The sequence below is a fragment of the Nicotiana tomentosiformis genome, chromosome 6 (assembly GCF_000390325.3).
Source record: "Nicotiana tomentosiformis chromosome 6, ASM39032v3, whole genome shotgun sequence".
NCBI classification, from domain to species: Eukaryota; Viridiplantae; Streptophyta; class Magnoliopsida; order Solanales; family Solanaceae; genus Nicotiana; species Nicotiana tomentosiformis.
In genome coordinates, this window is record NC_090817.1 from 148,937,536 (window position 1) to 148,959,103 (window position 21,568).

Here is a 21,568-nt window from a genome sequence, read left to right on the forward strand (position 1 = left end):
TCAAAGAATGGACTTAGCAACACATACCTCGGGATCAAAACAGCAAGGCCGATGCCCTCGCTAACTTGGGGTCATCGGTTAAAAACGACGAGTTCAACTTGGGAGAAGTCGTATAGCTTATGAGATCGGTGGTGGAAGAAGGCCACGCCGAGATCAACTCGACGAGCCTAACTTGGGATTGGAGGAATACGTACGTGGAATATCTCAGATTTGGTAAACTGCCCTCGGATCCAAAAGAATCAATGGCCTTGCGTAGAAAGGCGACCCGATTTAGCCTGTTTGAAGATGGAACCTTGTTCAGAAGAACATTTGATGGACCACATGCAATATGTCTAGGTCCGGGCAACATTGAGTATGTTTTGAGGGAAATCCACGAAGATACCTGTGGAAATCATTCGAGTGCCGAATCGCTGGTTCGAAAAATAATCAGAGTCAGTTATTACTTGGATCGACATGGGGAAATAAGCAAATGAGTTCGTTAAAAAATGTGATGAATGCCAAATCCATAAACTCGAGGAGGCGCTCCACTCGGTTTTATCACCATGTCCGTTCATGAAGTGAGGAATGGACATCGTTGCCCCCCCTTCCGTGGGCACCGAGTAAGGCTCAATTTATATTATTTATGATTGATTATTTTTCTAAGTAGGTCAAATCCCAGGCATATGAGAAGGTTAGGGAAAAGGAGGTCATCGATTTCATTTGGGATCACATCATATGTCGATTCAAAATGCCAGCCGAGATCGTATGCAATAATGGGAAGCAATTCATCGGAAGCAAAAGTAACCAAATTCCTCGAAGATCACAAGATCAAAGGATCTTGTCGACACCATATCACCCTAGTGGGAATTGACAAGCTGAATCTACCAACAAAACCATACTCCAAAACATCAAAAAGAGGTTAACCGATGCCAAAGGAAGATGGAAGAAAGTACTACCCGAAGTCCTGTGGGCATATCGTATGACCTCGAAGTCCAGCACCGGAGCTACCCCGTTCTCTTTGGTTTATGGTGCCGAAGCTTTGATATCGGTCGAGGTCGGAGAACCAAGTATCAGATTCTGATATACAACAAAGGAATCAAATGTCGAGGCTTTGAGTACGAGCCTTGAGTTATTAGATGAAAGGCGTGAAGCCGCCCTTGTTTGGTTGGCCGCACAAAAATAGTGGATCGAAAGGTATTACAATCGAAAGTCCAACCTTCGACACTTAAATACTGGTGACTTGATACTAAGAAAGGTCACACTGAACACCCGAAACCCGAACAAAGGGAAATTGGGACTGAACTGGGAAGGACCGTACCAAATTATCGAGATCACCGGAAAAGGATCCTACAAACTCGAAACAATGAGCGACGACCAATTACCGAACTACTAGAATATAATTCACTTGAAGCGATATTACTGCTAAGGCACGGACCCGTTCTTTCTTCTATTTACATTTTAAACTAACGCTTGCAGGTAGCCAATAAGGGACGATACGAGATTTTAGGTATGAAAGCACGCGTTGCACTCTTTTTCCCTTGAACCGATTTTGTCCCAAATGGGTTTTACAGTAAGGTTTTTAATGAGGCAACAAGTAAATCGTGCTAACTTAGAATCGAAGGCCGGTAATGAACCGGTGACGATGATCACAACAACGTTCGAGGTCTCTCTTCGATCAACCCTGAACACTTGGGAAGTTACCTTCTGATAGCGACTTTAGCATGGAAAGAGACTTCAGGATTAAAGGGTTTCGATCAATAGGATTCAATGTAAGGTCCAAATGGTCGAATGAACTATGCCCACATAGACTGCTCGAACCCTGAGACAAAGAATGTACACATGTATTACTATTATGCACAAGAATAAACATAAGTCATTTCCTTGCAAACACTTGTCCTTTAAAAGTTTTCCTTGCATTCATTGAGGATTTCCCTATCTAAAGATTTTGAGCCCAAGGGCCGCCTTAATCCGAGTTCGAACAATCACTCGGGGACTGCCGTCCGAAAACAAACTTAGACGGTCCAAGCTATTAGACCTCGGGAACATAAGACCTATAAGGCAACCCCAAATTTCAAAGGCCACGGCCGCCCCCACTCGGGGACTGTTATCTTAGTAAAGCCCGGATAACTCGGGAAAGCAAGCCTACTAGGCGACACCCAAACTAAAAGGCTACGGCCATATTAACCCGTCTTGGAGATGTCCGAGATCATTAACAAAAACAAGGCCTTCAAAAATGAAAAGTTTTCATAACTAGTTCTAAAGGCTACCCTCGACAGCTTGGGGAAAGAAAACTTTTGGTCACACCAAACCCCCACAATGCCTTAAAACAAAATAGAGTTGACGGCAAGGTTTCTTCGAGTCTCTAAACAAAAACCAACTATTACATGCTAAGGCATTTAAATCTTTGCAAATAAAAATAAACAAGGCAGAGAGAAAATTTGAAAGCTGTTGGATGGAAAATGCCTTATATTCATAAATCAGAAATGTCTTTTACAAGGGTCGAATATCCCGATGAGAATTTGTACAAAGACCAAACGACCTCAACAAAAATACAAAAAACAAAGACATCTTGTCACGCTCCATCCTCGGGAAGCGCGACCGGTGCTCAACCGAGTGAACCCGACCGAGCAAGCCTGTTAGATAGTTCCTACCCAATTAACCCATGATCAAGAGAAGACGTGATTTCATTAATTATACAGTAGGAGTCTCATTCATACAATCCTAAATCATTTCATTAGTCATTGCGCTTTTAAGTCCCAAAATACACATTTCTTAAAGTTCAAGAGGAACAAGTGATCAACACAACATGACTTGTTTAACATTCCCAACATCCATATACAACCCATATAGTGTCTACGGAGCCTCTAAAGATACAAAAGATAGTGCCGGCAATAAGGCCCCGGCTATACCTCAAAAAGTGACCATAATATAAACAAAACGTACAATACATGACCCCGGAATGAAATAGGGCTCACCGAGTCCGCTGAGAAGAGGATACAGCACTATCTGTGATTCGCACTGTCTGCTATGCAACCACGTACATCCATTTAAAGATGCAGCGCCTCCGGCAAAAAAAGGACGTTAGTACCGCCGAATAGCACTAGTATGTATAGCTAAATACCAACTCAATAGAATGAATAATAACACAAGAGGAACAATCAAGAATTCAATAAGGGCTTCAAATAATAGTAAAACAGCAAGTTAAGGATCATATACATTTTCAAGACAATTTTCGTATTACTAGGTTGGGTGACCTTTAGTACCCATATTCCATAATTCACAATACGTTTGTACTCTTACAAGGAGTCCGATCTCGGCTCGATCGACTAGGCAGCCTCATTTGAGATATTACCATAATTTCATCATAACTTTCCAACATAATACCACCAGGTGTGCGGCATGACGTCCGATCACGGCTCGATCGGCTAGGACATATCATTTGAGACATTACCACAGTTTCATTCACAATACCACTGTGTTCTTACACAGAGTCCGATATCGGACCGATCATCTAGGCTATTTCATTTTAGACATTACCACAATTCCATTCACAATACCACCGTGTTCTTACACGGAGTCCGATCTCGGCCCGATCGGCTAGGCCATCTCATTTGAGACATTACCTTTTTTAGTTAATCATCTCACATCGTGCTTCTTTCATGTACTTTCGATTCATTGACACTGGTGATTACGATTACAAAGTCATTCTTGGCACTTGGCCGTATTTCATAGTTCCAGAACCCTTTTTTACATTCAATATCATTATCAAAATCAATAAGGCTCCCCATTCAAGACATTAAATTCACGTATGAGCAATTTGGGAATCTTAGGCACATAGAGGCTTTTCATACAATTTGGCATAACAACCTTTATTTCGATCTTGACATGAAGTCTTAACATTTCCAATACATATTCCATATTTTTAAACACATCCTCAATGACAATATAACATGATGAAGCATTTAGAATAAATATTGAACTTACATCCTTCAACACAAATACATTAGAAATCGCCAATTCTATAATGATCAAGGGCTTACTCCAATTACATGATCACTGTGAGATTCGATTCTAATAAGAAGTGGGTTTAGCCAACAAACCTCAATTGAGCTTCTTAAAACTTTAAGATATTCCAGAATATTAGCAACTTCAATCTATTTTAACAATATAACAAAATTGAACCGAAATTAGGAAGATGAACATGGTTTTAGCTCATTTGAGTATACTATCAAATACTAGGTGTGCATCAATATTTTAAGGCTCTTTGGTGGAAGATTCCATCGTTTCCCAACCTACTCTCTACTATTATTAGCTCACAATCTTCCCACATACTACAAGGATACATGCATGCAAGGTAAGCACTCCCATCCCCTTTTTATTAGCCCAATCTTGTTACACTTTGAAATTAAGAGTTTGGGTGATAGAATCTTACCTCTTAAGAAGAAGACCTAGGTTCCTCTCTTGATAATCCTCAAGATTTAAGTGAGAATTGAAGAACAATTTGATGAAGATCACTACTCCCTCTAGGACCATCTCTCTCACTCTAAAAATATCAGAAAATATGCTCAAAATGGTCCATGGGGTGTGTTTTAACGGAATAGGGTCGGGTTAAAAAACCCCAAAAATAAATCTCTGGAACAAGGTCTGCGATCGCATATGCGATGGCATAATCGATATGCGGACCGCATATCGGTTGCATAATCGGTGACCAAACAACCAAAAAACACTGTCCGTGTCTGCGGTCACTATGCGGCCCGCAGACCTGTTCTGCGATCGCATAATGGACCGCAGAACAGTTATGCAATCGCATAGTCGACCGCAAAACTTCATCCAAACTGGCCTTACATAATGGACCACGAAACATTATTATTATTATTATTATTATTATTTTCTTTTGCAAAATTTTACGGGGCCTTACACATCTAAAAAGCCTAAGGGGCCTAATCTTCGTCGGGGGCCGCGTCATCACCTTCGGGGACCCCGCTATCTTCGGGTTCGTCCGAATCTTTAGATCCCTCGGAATCCTCCTCCTCAGGATAATCCATCTTCCTGGCCTTGGCTTCAGATACCTTGGCATTCTCGATTTCGGCCAATAGGTCAAAACCCTAAGCTCGAGCTCCCTCAAGGGCCTCCCTTCGGGATTGCCACTTGATATGCTCCACCAAGTTTCTCACTTGATCCTGAGCCGCCTCGGCATCGGCCTTATACTGGGCCACCCTCTCATCTGCCTTGGCCTGAACCACAACAATCTCCGACTTGGCCACCACAAGTTCCTTGGCCAGATTTTCTTGGCCGAAAATCCCCGAGCTCAGTAGAGACTAAAGCTCCTCGATATTTTTTGCCTGTACTAAGGCCTTTTCTTTTGCAGCCCGGAGCTGGACCTCAGTCGAAGTTAGTTGTTCTCGGGCCATTTCCTTTTCCGAAGCCAGGCGGTCCATGTTTTTCTTCCATTCTTCGGCCTCAGCTTTTACCGTATCCACCTCCGCATGGAGCTTCTCGATCTGGTCAAGTTTCTTTTGAACCTGCAGGTTCGGGTTGCTAGCCACTAAGGAGCTTCTCACTAAGGAGCTTGTTAGCATCCCTCTTTTTAATAAGCGTCCAGGTTTCAGCCTCGTGTTGGTTTAACTCTATCGGAGAAAGGTTTCGTGATGAAGCACTGAGGCCTGCGAACACATAGAAGGATGTTACGATTGATTTCAAATTAATCTAAGTACATAATAAAAAGGTATTCAAAGTTACTAGATTCAACGCCTGTTGAGCTTTGTTGAAAAGACATGGGGCCTCCACCTCATTCATTTCGGACTGATCCTTTTTGGTCACCAGACATCGAAGATAGCTGGCAACCCTATGGGGACAGAGAGAACCCGGGCATCCTCCGGTATGGATATGATGGTTGACCGCTTCCGGTCAGGATCTGCACTCGGGGCTGGGAACCGGTCTACTAATCTTGGACTCAAATAAGATTCGCTGGCTCCCAAAGACAGCACCTTCTTTGGTACCGGTAAGTCTCCTTACCCGGTGACATCCTCCGAGGCAATAGAATCTAAGCCATCGAAGAAGTTGTTGAAGGAATCTGCCACCCCTTGAGGCCCCTCATTTGGGCGTCCTTTCCGCATCTGGGCCTCGATTATCATAGAGTCGGTGAATGATGGTGACTCGGAAAGATCTATAACCCCGGATGCATCCTTCGAGGCATTTCCCTCAGCCCGAGGAGTATCGGTCGTGGTCTCCTTGTCGGCCTCCTCAGCTCGGGGCAAAATGGCCTCATCCTTCCCTGTTTCGGAAACCTCGGTCACTACCTCCTCATCAGCTACTCTGTTTGAGACAGCTCGATACTGCTTCTCACATGGGACATCAGTTCAGAGGCTTCTCCTTAATCTTCGGTCTCGTCCCTCAGTGGACTGAGCGAATCCGATGGGACCTCCCGGGCGCTAGCACTTTCCTTAGATTTGCGCACCAGCCTCCTTTTTGGTTTTTTCTTTTTCACGTTCTGAGAACTCGGTGCCCTTTTTCTTTTCTTCTCTTTTTCCTGCCTTGGAACAAATGGTTCAGGGCGGATGTCTTCATCACTGGACGGGGCCCTCATTTCGACATCTTTGGGAAGACCTACAAAGGAAGAAAAAGTGAGAACGAATGTAGCTAATAAAACTAAGTGTTAGTTCACTCAGTAGAGAAATCTCACCGTGAGCACGGGCTTCCCACTGACCCTTCGAAAGTTTGTGCCATGCACGCTTGGAATAGGGTTTTTGCGACACGATGCCCTCGACCCACTCCTTGAGTCGAGGAACTACATCCGGCATTCGAGCAGCAGCTGCACCACCCCAAAATATAAATAAGAAAGGAGAAAAAGAAAATAGCAACAAACGAAGTCTTAAAAATGATATTATACTCACGCTTCATATTCCATTTCTCAGAAAATAGCATATGCTCGGCTGGGATCATATCTGAGGTCTTCACTCGGACAAAACGACCTAACCAACCTCGGTCCCGATCTTCATCGATGTTGGAAAATAGAGCTTTAGAGGCCCGGTGAGTCAGCTTAATCATTCCACCTCGATAAAGTCGGGGGCTGTACAAACTCATGAGATAATCGATGGTAAAGGGACACCCCTCAATCTTGCTCACGAAGAAGTGGAAGAGAATTAATATCCTCTAGAACAAAGGATGGATCTGACCGAGGGTCACTTCGTACCTCTTACAAAAGGCGATGATGACCGGTTCCAAGGGGCCCAATGTGAAGGGATAAGTGTAAACGCTCAGAAAACCTTCCACGCGGGTAGTGATCGCCTCCTCGGGGTGTAGGAACCACTATGTGATTACCGACCTAGTTACAGTCCTCCTTGACCTTGTGGAGAACACTATCGGTGATCGAGCATATGTATCTCGAGACCGATTCGCACCGACCTGGTACCGAGGAGGTTTTCTCAACCTTTAAATCGGCTCCAGTCGGACACCTAGTAGGGACGAACAATTTTAGAAGGGGTTCTAGTGTCGGTTCTTTAGTGACAGCAGGCGAAACATTCTCAGACGGTCTCGAGGAAGAGGGGTTTTCTTTTTAAGGAACGAATTTTGAAGTCTTTGCCATTGCTTCTAAATAGAGGAGAAAAGAAGGTGCTGATAAAAGAGGAGGTGTAATTAGCGGATAACTTATGAAAACTTTCAGAAAAACAGAAGGAAAAAAGTTTTAAACTTAAGCTTTCAGAAAACCAGAAGAGGGGAGTAATGAAGTTTTCTTAAAACTCAAGAGCAAATGTTTGAATGTAAAAGTTCTAATGAATAGGTGAAAAGGGTATTTACTGTTTTTTCAAACGACAGTTAATATCCTGAAGCTGCAGACCATTAACTGACACACATTTAATGCCTCGAAGACTGGACTGACGGGACGTTTCAACTATTCTTATTACTTACTTCATGAATTCGTCGTCATGATTTATCAGAACGAGAATCAGAAGCTCGTATCGTTTTTCATCATTTACTCTCCGAAAAATAAGAGGATTTGACGTCATGATATATCGAAGTGAGAATCTGAGACTCATATCGTTTCACGACATTTACTCTCCAAAAATCGAGGGGACTATCTGTATACACTAGAAACCGAGCTCACCTATTGCATGACATACCGGGGATGAAACATAATGGATTGAAGATCGACCCTGGATTCCATCGAACCTAAGTATGAGGTTGGAACATGCGTCTTCAAGATTATCGAGTCTGTAACCCCGGAACTGACCCCGGCTATAAATTAGCTCGGGAAAACATTATCTAATCAAAATAACGGAAGGCCGAAATATCTATAACCGGTCGTATATCACGGCGGGAATCACGACACGTATCAATGAAACCGATTAATAAGCAAATCATAAGATTTTTTTATCTTTTATAGAATTGTACTTAAAGTATGATTCCTCTATTATATAAAAAAGGGTTTGATTATTTGTAAAGTACATGGTAACACGTATCCCAAAGCAATAAACTATCATTTCTAATTGTTATTATATCATTACTCTATTCCGGCATAGATTGTACCATTTTTGACTCAAGGGTGATCAACCTTTAAGGCCAAGATTGTTCAACTTGTATGGTTTGTATTTACTTTTTTTATCATTAATTTTAATCTTAATATGTTTTTTCATTTTGTATCAAGTTAGATCACATATCCTTAAAACCACGTATAAATTCAATTGTTATCCGATTTTGAGGGTAAACAATATGTAAAGTCATAACGCTTTGAAATCACGCTCAAGGAAGAACTTAATGTCATACAAAATAGGAGAAGTTAATTTATCAAATAATTCAAATGAAAAGGCTTTTGTTCCGAGTTATCGAACAGTGAAGTCTAGAGTTCGGAAGCTTCGTAGTGGATCGTGGTCGGTTGGTGAAGAAAGACAACTTTGATGCTACTTATGTTAAGGATACCTATCTTGCGTGGTATTTAGCTAACAAAGAAAAGGGATTTTCTTTTCCCTTGGGGAATTTTTAGATGGTGAAGGTTCTTTTAGATTCTAGGTTAATATTTACGGTGTATCTTTTTTTATATAGGCATTTAGTTGTAGGCGTTGTCCCAATATCATCTTTTAATAAGATAGCCCCAGTCGTTGTCACATTATCATCTAAGATATAGGTGTTTAGTTGATCCGAAGCATCTTTATGTACATGAGCTTGAACTTGGTTGAGTTACTTTGGGATAACACCATGTGTTTGACCAAAAAGTATAACTCTTGGTTCAAATAATTAAATTTATGTATTAAGGGGTTAAATCTAGTTAACAATAATATTTCTAGATGTGAGTTCCAAAAGCGTAATTAATATTGGAAAGATCTGATAGAGATATAATGATGGTGTGTAGCAATCATTCTAGGGAACGTAAGCAATGATAGAGCATTAAATAGCAACAAACAATAATAAATGGCATTCAAGTAAATAAAAGGAGTGATTCACCTAATAAGGGAGGAACTAGGTGCTACTCCTCCTGACAATGATGAGTGACTAGAAAATCCTTGAATATTCGAATTATCCTCGAATGTGGTGAAAAATATAGAATAATATAGACAAGAATCTTGGTAAAAAATATGATGTTTGTATTATACTGAGTGAGAGAGAGAATCTTTTGTCAAAGTGAGTTCTTACAAAATGAATATCAGATGCCTTCCACCATTGTCTCATTTTCTGTTTATATCAAACATTTCCTTAACAAAACTCTAAGAGTACAAGTAAAGATAATATCCACTAGAATATTCTATTTAATATCCTATTTCGAAATCTAGCCGCTACAGCTTTGCCAATGGTGCTCGACATCGATCGTCGTTGATATCTCGGCCACGAATCTCGTTGATTCTTACTTGACCTCGACTAGTGATGGCTTGAAGACTCTTCCTTTAGCACTATCTTGTCTTAAATATTCTAGGGCAGATTTTGATTTATACAGTTAGTCCCTTCACTTATTGAGGCTGGCCTCGGGCGGAATTGATGAGGGGATTCTATTCGTCGTGGTCGAGATGATTGGATGAGCGGGAAATGTGTCCTTTCATGATCCGCAACTCTTGGGGTCACATCGTTCCTGGATCAAAGTGATGTCATGACTTTATACGTCCTTATGGTGCATTTTCCCGATGCATTGCATCGTTTCACGTGCGTTTGTTGGTTGGATCTATCGCTTCGATAGTTATGTTAAGTAATGATGGTCTAATTTCTCGGTTTCGATGCTTGAGCTCTTATAAATAGGGATGTGAAGATCCATACTCATGTTTTACAGATTTCCCACATCGAAACCTTGTGTCTTCTTCTTCTTATTCCATTGTTGTGCATCTTCTTTCCTTGCTCTAGTGATCCCTTTTGAATACTTTCTCTTTCGTTAGAACTATGTCTAGCGTATCTTCTGGTCCCGGCGAGGAAAGTTACCCGACTCCTTTAGCGATGGTTTTCCCTCCTCACGCGGAGGGCGTCTCCGCTGCCATTTGAGGATGAGAACTTCCCTACGGTGGATGAGATAGTTCCTTGTGGTGAGAAAGTCATGTCTGATTTTACAAAGGCACCTGAAGCTGAACCCGAAATCTCCAAGTTGGCGATAAAGGAGACTGATTTATTAGAGCTTAGGTCTAAATTTGGGATTCCCGCTCGCATCGAGTTGGTCCATACCGGGCGATATGTGTTACAAGTCCACCACCCTGGGTACTGTGTGTTTTACACTTACCTTTTTCATGTCGGCTACCCTATTCCCCTTCTTCCACTAGCAGAAGAGTTTTGTCATTTCTATAGCATTTGCCCAGCTAAGCTCGCACTGTATATCTACAAGCTCATCAGGATGCTTACAAAGTTTGCTGAGTTGGCCGGGGTCGAGATCACTCTTTGGCATCTGACGCATTTATTCGCCCCTAGTTTCTATAGGGGGCCGATGCTGAACCTTCGCCACCGAGGGGGTATGTGTCTGGTGGTGAAGATGGATGACAAGCCTAGCCGCCAGTTCTAGTACAACTTCTTCTTCGTCAAAACTGAAAACATGGTGGCCAATGCAGACGGCTTCCCTGAAACTTGGAACTATACTCGTAAGTGTTTAACCTTTCTCTTTCTCATTAATTATGCAGCCAAGACTTTGCCCCCTCCTTTGGTTGGGACATTTTTGATTTGGTCGGCCGGTTCCTCCCTCACATCGCGGGGATTTGTGAGTGGTCGGGCTTTCTCAAGAAGTTTAGGCCTGCTTCTTCCTCGACTAGTGTGTCTCTTTGCATTGGTTTCTTTGTTATTCACTTTTTGTGGTTCACTATGGTTGGTTTTTCTTTTTTGTCTTTCTCAACTCCAGCACGAGGGACTTCGAAGGGGATGAGAGCTCCTCCACCTACGTTTCGTAAGAGGAAAACTACTTCCTCATCAACTTCTACTCCTTTTACGACCGCGGTTGAGCATGCTCGCTCTTCGGCTCTACCTGCCACTGCTTCAGCATCAATTTCTTCTCTATCTGCGGATACTTCGGCTTCACCTTCGTACCATCTTATGGATGAAGAGGAGAAATTATTGCCAAGTGATGGGGGTTTGGTGCCTCATAAGAGTAGGTTAGTGGACGTTGGTGACAGGGTTGCCTGGGCCGTGGACTATGTGTTGGATGATTTTGTCCTTCGTGAGACAGCGACCATTATCCTTGAAGACGACGTCGAGCTGGCATCCGAGGTTTCGAGATCGGTGAAGGCTGTCGAGAATGCGTCTCGTCCTTCTATGATGACGGAGGCTAAATGGCTGGCTGCAAGGGTTTCTGATTCTTTGCAGCAGGAGGGGCCGTTGACTTCACAGACAGCTGGTGACACTCCCTCGTTGAACGATTGGGGAGGTAAAGGCATTGCCGAAGATGGTTATGAAATGGGTTCAGACGTTGAACCGCTGAACTTACGATGATGATAGAGGGTTTTACCCAACCCGAGGTGAGGTTGGAGAGTTCTATGAGGACCATTGCGATCCCCATAGATCGTGATCTGTTGAAAAAAAATGGAGAATGTAGTCTTTTCCCTCGGACCTCTTTGCTTTGAAGTGGAAGGTAAAACCCTCAAAGATATGGATGATGTTACTCTATCGAGGAGCATAGCCGGCCTCGCTCTCAGGGTGAGCGTTTCAGGGCTTTGTCTTTCTAACTGTAGTGTTTTTTGTTGTGCTCTGCCTTTGTTGGTGAGGGAGTTCTCATATTTGCTTTTCTTTTTCTTATGATTCCAGACCATGATCCTAGAGATTGAAAGTTCTTGAAGGGAGGAGAGGCGTAAGAAAATATTCGAGAACTTGGACCGCAAATATTTTGAGTACTGGTGCAAGTACCGGGAGATTCGCAGGCGTTTTGGTGAGGGAGGCAACTTTCGGGCCCTTTGTGAAGAGCTCAAGAAGAAGAACGAAGAGCTGGTGAGGGTTATTGAGAAATGCAGCATCCTTGAAGGGATGTTGAGAGGTAAAGAGGAAGAGCTCAAAGTCAGCAAAGGGTTCGAATCCCAGTACAGCGGCCTTCAAGTTCAAGTGGTTTTGCTACGGCCCCAGCTTGAGGAGTGTCAATTCAGAGCAGATGCTCTAAGTAGAGAGATTGCCGAGAAGGTAGAGGATCTTGAGAAGTCGGAGTTCGCTCGGTTGGGGGCTTCGAGGAAGGCGGAGGCTCTTGAGGTAGTGATTCAGACTCTCCGTTCTGAGCGAGAGAATGACTTGGAAACGGCGAGGCTTAAATAAGTGCAGCTTGATTAGAGGATTGGAGAGTTGGAGAGAGAGACTTATGTCCTCTACGATCGAGTTTCTATTCTCGACGCCGAGAAAGCCCGATTACTGGCGCAACCGTCCTCTTCCCATGCTGAAGATTTTCCTAACTTTCCTCGAGAGTTGTACGAGGAGTGGATTTATGCCGAGGCCCAGTTAGACGTGTTTCGAGATTTGTAAGTGGTGGGATCCATTTATGAGGCCACCCTCGAATATTTTCGTGTTAAGGCTCGCGAAGCCCGAGTCGCTTGCCAGTATGACCCTGCTATGCCAAAGATCGACGAGGATGAGGGGGATGAAGGTGTGGACCAGCTCGAGCAGAATGCCTAGTATGACGCCACATATCCTGAGGGCGAAGGCAGCGCTGGCGAGGGTGTTGAAGGTCAAGAGGGAGACGTTGTTGAGGTCCAAGTTGGCGGGGATTGCAAGGCCGTGATGGCGGTGGCCAGTAGTTTTCCCTTTTGCTTTTTTGTATATTTTTTCTTGTAGTTGGTGGCATCTTCATGAGCCTTTGTATAAAATATTTCAAGTATGAAATGCCAACTTTGTTATTTGTATCTGATTCTCTTCTTGTGGTTTGTTTTCGCTTTGAACAAGGTTTTAATTATGACCAAGGGCCGGTAGGTGTTAGTTCGAGTAAGCCAGACATAACCTAAGTTTAATTATGACTGAGGGGCAGTAGGCATTAGTTTGAACAAGATCGAACATAACCTAAGTTTAATTATGGTCGAGGGACGGTAGGTGTTAGTTCGAACAAGGTCGAGCATAACCTAAGTTTAATTATGGTCGAGGGCTTGTAGGTGTTAGTTCGAACAAGGTCGAACATAACCTAAGTTTAATTATGGCCGAGGGCCGGTAGGTGTTAGTTCGAACAAGGTCAAACATAACCTAAGTTTAATTATGGCCGAGGGCTGGTAGGTGTTAGTTTGAGCGAGGTCGAACATAACCTAACTAATTACGATCGAGGGCCGATAGGTGTCAGTTCGAGCGAGGTCGAACGTAACTTAATTAATTATGGCCTAGGGCCGATAGGTGTTAGTTCGAGTGAGGCCGAACATAACCTCATTAATTATGGCTGAGGACCGATAGGTGTCAGTTCGAGCGAGGTCAAACATAACCTAATTTTAGAAAGATAAGCCTACAAGTGCGAAGTTTGCCAACACCGTAAACTTTAGGCATTGTTGCCTTGGTCGTACACTTGGAAAAATAAAAATAAACTTCAAACATTGTTGCTTTGGTTATATACTTGGAGAAATGTACAATTTCTCAGGCGTTGGCTGGCGTTCCAGTCCCAGTTTGTTAGTCCCTTCATCGGTTGTCCTGTAGAGTACTTGAGAGGTCGAGTGATGAACTAACTTTCCTGTCTTTATGTACTTCGACTTGAAGTGTTCCCTTCGTTGCCTCGTTAAAAACCTCCTTGAGAAAATCCAATTGGAAGAAAACTCCAGTGAGGGGAAAAGGAGTACGACTTGGGGGACGCTTTATCTCTTAAATTTGAAGTACTTGAGGTGTGTAATATTCCAGTTGTTCGGTAGTAGCTTTCCTTCCATTGTTTCTAGTTGGAATGATCCTTTGTTTGCTTTTGCTGTGATTTTGTACGGGCGGTCCCAATTTGTTCCTAATTTTCCCTCCCATGGGTCTCTGCTTGCTTGTGTTTTAGTTTTGAGTACGTAGTCCCCGACTTTGAGCAGCCTGACCTTTGCCTTGTTATAAAATTGTTATGCTTGTTGTTTTTGGGTGATCATCCTTATGTAGGCCATGTCTCTTCATTCTTCGGCTTTGTCGAGCTTTTACCTTCTGCTTTCGTCGTTCCTTGGTCCGCTCTCATGGGAGTACCTCAGGCTGGGATTTCCGATTTTGACCGATATTACTGCATCATTCCCATAGATCAAAGAGTAGGGTGTCTCTCCTGTACTCATCTTTGGCATTGTTCGATAGGGCCACAATACTTCTGGTAATATTTCCGGCCACAGTCCCTTAGCATCTTCAAGCTTTTTATTCATGATGTTCAGTATAGACTTGTTGGAGGACTTTGCTTGCCCGTTGCCCGCGGGGTGGTATGGCGTCGAGAGTATTCTTTTGATATGCCACTTCTTAAAAAACTCAGTGGCGTTTTTTCCCGTTAACTGGGGTTCGTTATCGCAGCTAATCTCTTTAGGGAGGCCGAACCGGCATATGATGTTTTTTCATATAAAGTTGATCACTTCATGTTCACGTATTTGGACGAATGCTACTGCTTCTACCCACTTAGAGAAATATTCAGTTAAAACCAAAAGGAATCGTAAGTTACCTCGCCTTACCGGGAGGGGGCCCACGATGTCCATTCCCTATTTGATAGACGGCCAAGGTAAGGTGACCGAATGGGGGTCTTCCTTTTTCATGGTGGGCCAGTAATATCCTGCCTATATGAGGCATCTAACCAGAGCCTAATTGCCGGAGTGAGCTCCACAATGGCCCTCGTGGACCTCTTCAAGTAAGCGCCGCGTCTGGTTTGGGCCTAAGCATTTCGCCAGAGGGCCACCATAAGTTCTCTTATACAGGTCATTGTGGATGATATTGTACCTGGCCGCTTGCATTCTCAGTTCTTGGCCTTTTTTTTAATCTTCTGAGAGTATGTTGTCCTACAAGTATGCAATAATACGATTGCGCCAGTCCCAAGTTAAGCTTATGGTTCTTACCTCGACATGGTCTAGTGACGAGTTGAGAAGGCGGATCACACTTCTTTCTCCGATTGTAACATTTTTGGTAGTTGCGGCTAGTTTGGCGAGGCCGTCCACCTTAACGTTCAGTGCTCGTGGAATCTGGTTGAGTTGACATTCGTCAAACTCGGGCAATATCTTGCAAATTTCGATTTGATATTTTTGTAACCTCTGTTCCTTGATTTGGAAAGTCCCTGTACTTGGTTGACCACGAGTTGGGAATCACAGCGTAGTTTCAACCATTTTAACCTGTACTTGAGTGCTAGCCTTAAACCTCCAATTACGGCCTCATACTTGGCCTCGTTGTTAGTCATGTCCGGGCACCTTATGGACTGGCGAATTACTTCGTCGGTTGGGATTTCAAGTATGAGTCCTAGTCCGGACCTTGACGCGTTGGACGCGCCGTCAGTGTACAGGACCCAGAAGTCCTGTGTTTTGGGCCAAGCGTGGGTGGCTTCTCTTTCAACTTTGGGCATTACTTTAGCTCTGAAGTCGGTGATGAAGTCAGGGAGAACTTGTGACTTTATCATTGTTCGCGACTAATATGTGATATCATGCTCGCTTAACTCGATGGACCATTTGGACAACCTTCCCGATAGCTCGGGTTTATGCAAATTGTTCTTTAGGGAGAAAGTCGTGACAACCGAGATGGGGTGGCATTGGAAATACAGACTAAGCTTTCGCGAAGCTGTGACCAAGGCTAGGGCTAATTTTTCGAGGTGAGGGTATCTCGTCTCGACGTCAACTAGTGTTTTGCTAATGTAATAGATGGGAGACTATGTACCTTTATTTTCCCGAACCATGACTGCACTTACATCTACTTTGGATATAGTGAGGTAAACAAGGAGATGTTCCCCAGGCTCAAATTTTGAAAGCAATGGTGGTGACGACAAGTATGATTTTAATTCCTTGAGGGTTTGGATGCAATCAAGTGTCCATTGGTGGTCGTTATCCTTCTTGAGTACGTCGAAGAATCTGTGTCACATATCCGATGATGGTTAAATGAACCTTGAAAGGGCGGCGATACGGCCAGTTAACCTCTGAAGCTATTTTTTTGGCGGTCAAGTGTTCTGGTATCCCCTCGATGGCTTTGATTTGATCAGGATTGAACTCGATTCCTCGCTGTGATACCAGGAAAAGTAAATATTTTCTTGAGGCCACGCTAAACACACACTTTTCGGGGTTGAGTTTCATTCCGTATCGTCTGAGTATGTTGAAGGTTTCTCTTAGGTGGTGGATATTATATTCTTTCCTTTTAGACTAGACTAGCATGTCGTCTGTATAGACATCCATCGTTTTGCTGAGCTAGTCTTTAAAGATCCTCGTCACCAACCTTTGGTAAGTTGCCCCTACATTTTTCAGCCCGAAGGGCATGACCCTATAGCAGTACGTCCCCTGATGGGTGATCAATGTGGTTTTCTCCTGATCCTCTTCTTCCATGAGGATCTAATTATAGCCCGAATAGGCATCCAAGAAGCTCAGTAATTCATGTCGGGTCGTTGCATCGACGAATTGGTCGATATGGGGTAATGGAAATGAATCCTTGGGGCATGCTTTACTAAAGTCTATGAAATCCACGCACATTCGCCATTTCCCATTCTTCTTTTTCACCATGACCACATTGGTGGCCCATTGGGGGTACTTCGACTCCCTGATTGTACCATTTTCTAGTATTGTTTCCACCTCTTCACATACCACATCATTAATTGTGGAGTTGAACTTATGTCGGACCTGCCTCATTGGGGGGTGGAATGGGTCGATTTTCAGTTTGTGCATGGCGATTTCCTTTGGGATACCCGGCATATCTACATGGCTGAAAGCAAACAAATCCGTGTTAGTAGTTAAGAATTGACGGAATTTACCTGGTTCCTGAAACTTGCAGCCAATGTAAGCTTTCTTGTTGTGATAGTTGGTATCTAATTGAATGGGGTCGAGGTTCTCTATGGTCGAACTCGTAGCTTCGATCATATCAGGGTCTCTGATGACGTCCTCGCTATCATCATATATCGACCTCAACCCTGTTGATTTCTATGCCTCTTTTTCTTTGTCCTTTGTTTGTTGAGTGACCGTGCAATCTAGGGCTATGCGGTAGCATTCTCAGGATGTGCGTTGTTCTTCTCGTATGCTGAATATTCCCTATGGAGTCGGGAATTTAATGACCTGGTATAATCTGGAAGGGACGGCCCTCATGGTGTGTATCCATGGTCACCCTACTATGGCGTTGTACGCTGTGTCTTGGTCCATGATGTGGAACGTGGTTTCCAGAGTGATGCCATCGGCCAGGATGGGGAGTGTGATTTCTCCAGACGTTCACTCGACTACATTAATAAAACCAGTTAACGTGATACAACACGACACTATCTTATCTTCGAGTTTTATTTGTGCAAGTACTTGAGGATGGATAATGCACGTGCCGCTCCCACTGTCTACCATAATGCGTCGCACATCACTGTAAATTCGTAAAGTAATAACAAGGGCATCATAGTGAGGGAAATCCAAACCGTTGGTATCTGACTTATCAAAGATGATACTTTCTTCTATTTCGTCATATCGTTCACGGTTGATCGACCGTTTGAGCTTGTGGGTAGTGGTGAACTTCACGTTGTTGATGGAAGCATCGTCGCCACTACTGATGATCATGTGAACGGTGCAGGTCGGTGAGGGCGATTTGGGCGGTCCTTGATGTTGTTCACGTCTTATGAAAAAATTGGTCCTTCCCCACTCGCTCAACAACTCTTTGAGGTGCCCTTGTCGTAACATGTTTACGACTTCCTGCCTTAGGGCGATGCAATCTTTGGTTTTGTGCCGTCATTCTTGGTGGAACTCGGAGAGGGCGTTCGATTTTCTGGCACTCGGGTCTAATCTCATTTTTTGAGGCCACTTCACCTTTTGTCCGAGCTTCTCCAGGGCATAGACTATCTCTGTAGGTGACACACAAAAGTTGTGAGCGGATAACAAAGGAGGCATACCTCTTTCGTTCCGGTGAGTCCCTGTCCTTGATCTAGTTAAGGCTCGTAGATATGCGATACTTGGCTAAACATGATCACTAAATATGCAAAGGCAACTCAGTTAAGGAATTTATAAGAAGACAACTCAGCAAGAACAAAAACTTTCCACAATTAGCCCATGTACGCACTCGTCACCTCACGTACATGGCGCTCACGTATCACATATGGTTACAACAGTACCAAATCCTAAGGGAATTTCCCCCACACAAGGTTAGACAAGTTACTTACCTCTAATCTCACTCAATCAATCGATAAGGATGTCTTTCCCTCTACTTTCCGACTATGAATGGATCAAATCTAGCCAAAATCAATTACATATCATGAATACAACTACGAGAAACTAATTTAAATAATAAATCTACGACTTTTGCAAAGAATCGAAAACATTACCCCAAAAAGTCGACCCGGGCCCACGTCTCGAAATCGGGTAAAATTCACAAATTATGAACACCCATTCGACCACGAGTTCACCCATACCAAGTCGCTACTCAAATCCTCAGATTAAACTCTCCAAATCCCTAGCCTCAAACTTCCAAATTCCTCCTTAAACATACAATGTAGGTGGGAAAAATCAATGAGGAAACAAGGTTATTGATAAAAAATGAGTACAAGAGACTAACCTCAAGAAATTCCTCGAAAATGCTCTAAAAAATCGCCAGACTCAGACTCAAAATGTCCAATAATGATAAAAATCACGAACCCTTACTTTTAAGTGTTCTACCCAGCATTCTCGCTTTTGCGGTCACATTACCCGCTTCTGCAGCACCGCTTTTGCGGTCCGGCCCTCACATCTGCAGAGGCCACTAAGCCACCCAACCACTTTTGCGGTCATAACCCGGCTTCTGTGCAACAAAACCCGCTTCTGCGGACCGACATCAAACTCGAGCGTCCGCTTCTGCGACCCTCCAAGCGCGCGTGCGAGTCCGCACCTGCGGAACACCCTCTGCATCAGCGCTCCACAACCCCCTAATCCAAACCCTAAACTAATAGCGTCCTGCTTCAGCCATGCACCAAGTCCCTTTTTTGATTAGTTAGCCATCCGAAATCCACTACCAACAAGTCCTAAAACATTATACGATCTTAGTCGAGCCTTTAAATCACATCAAACAATGCTAAAAACACAAATCGCGCATCGATTCAAGCCTAATGTACTTTAAAACTTCTACATCCGATGTCGAAACCTATCAAATCAAGTCCGGTTGACCTCAAATTTTGCACACAAGTCATAATTGACATTACGGACCTACTTCAACTTCGGAATCTGACCCCGATATCAAAATGTCCACTCCCCATCAAACATCTCAAAAATTATCAAATTTCCAACTTTCGCCAATTGACGTTAAAATGACCTACGGACCTCCAATTCAACATCTGAACACGCTCCAAAGAAAAACATCACCCAACGGAGCTATTGGAACTGACAAAACTCCATTCCGGAGTCGTATTCACATAATTCAAATTATGGTCGATTTCTACGACTTAAACTTCCATTTCAGGGACTATGTGTCCCATTTCATTCCGAAAACAAAAACAAAACTTCTCGGTAGTCACAAAACCCAAAAATAAAATAGAGGAAGCAATAATTAGGGGTTCGGGACTAATACTCTCAAAACGACCGGTCGGGTCGTTACATCCTCCCCCTCTTAAAATAAATATTCGTCCTCGAACGAGTATAAAGACAACCTGAAGTGGTGAAAAGATGAGGATAACTGCTGCGCATATCATGCTTGGTCTCCCAAGTCGCCTCCTCGACCGGATGACCCCTCCACTGAACCTTCACTGAAGCGATGTTCTTTGACCTCAACTTTCAAACCTGTCTGTCCAAAATGGTCACTGGCTCATTAACATAAGATAGATCCTTGTCCAATTGGGCTGAGCTGAAGTCTAACACATGAGACAAATTACCGTGATACTTCCGGAGCATGGAAACATAGAATACTGGATGAACTGCAGGGAAGCAAGGTGATAGTGCAAGTCTGTAAGCCACCTCTCCAACCCTCTCAAGAATCTCAAATGGCCAGATATACCTAGGGCTCAACTTGCCCTTCTTTTAGAACCTCATAACACCTTTCATGGGCAAAACCCGGAGCAAGACCTGCTCCCCAACCATGAATAAAACGTCGTAAACCTTCCGATCCGCATAACTCTTCTGCCTGGACTGGGCTGTACGAAATCGATCCTGAATCAATTTAACTTTCTCCAAGGCATCATGAACCAAGTCTGTACCCAATAGCCTAGCCTCGCCCGTCTCGAACCAACCCACTAGAGACCGGAACCGTCTACCATATAAAGACTCGTACGGTGCCATCTGAATGCTCGGTTGATAACTGTTGTTGTAGGAAAACTCCGCAAGTGGCAAGAACTAATCCCAAGCACCCCCAAAATTAATCACACATGCACGAAGCATATCTTCCAATATATGAATAGTGCGCTCAGACTGTTCGTCCGTTTGAGGGTGAAATGTTGTACTCAACACCACACGAGTACCCAACTCACGTTGTACGGCTCTCCAGAACCGTGATGTAAACTGCGTACCCCAATCAGAGATGATAGATACCGGTACGCCATGAAGCCTGACAATCTCGCGGATATAAACCTAAGCCAACTGCTCTGAAGAATAAGTAGTAACCACATGAATGAAATGAGCTGACTTGGTCAATCTGTCCATAATATCCCAAACTGCGTCAAACTTCCGCTGAGTCCGTGGGAGCCCAACAACAAAATCCATAGTGATCCGCTCCCATTTCCACTATGGAATCTCTAACTTCTAAGCAATCCACTATATCCTTCTTCATTCGCCTCTACCAATAATGTTGCCTCAAATCTTGATATATCTTCGCGGCTTCTGGATGAATGGAGTATCGCGAACTGTGAGCTTCCTGGATAATCAACTCATGTAATCCATCTACATTAGGCACACATAGCCTGCCTTGCATCTATAATACACCGCCATCTCCAATAGTGACTTCCTTAGCATTCCCGTGCTGAACCTTGTCCTTAAGGACAAACAGATGGGGGTCATCATACTGACGCTCCCTGATGCGATCATAAAGAGAAAAATGAGAAACCACATAAGCCAAAACTCTGCTCGGCTCGAAGACATCCAATCTGACAAAATGGTTGGCCAAGGCCTGAACATCCAAGGCTAAAGGCCTCTCTCCTACTGGT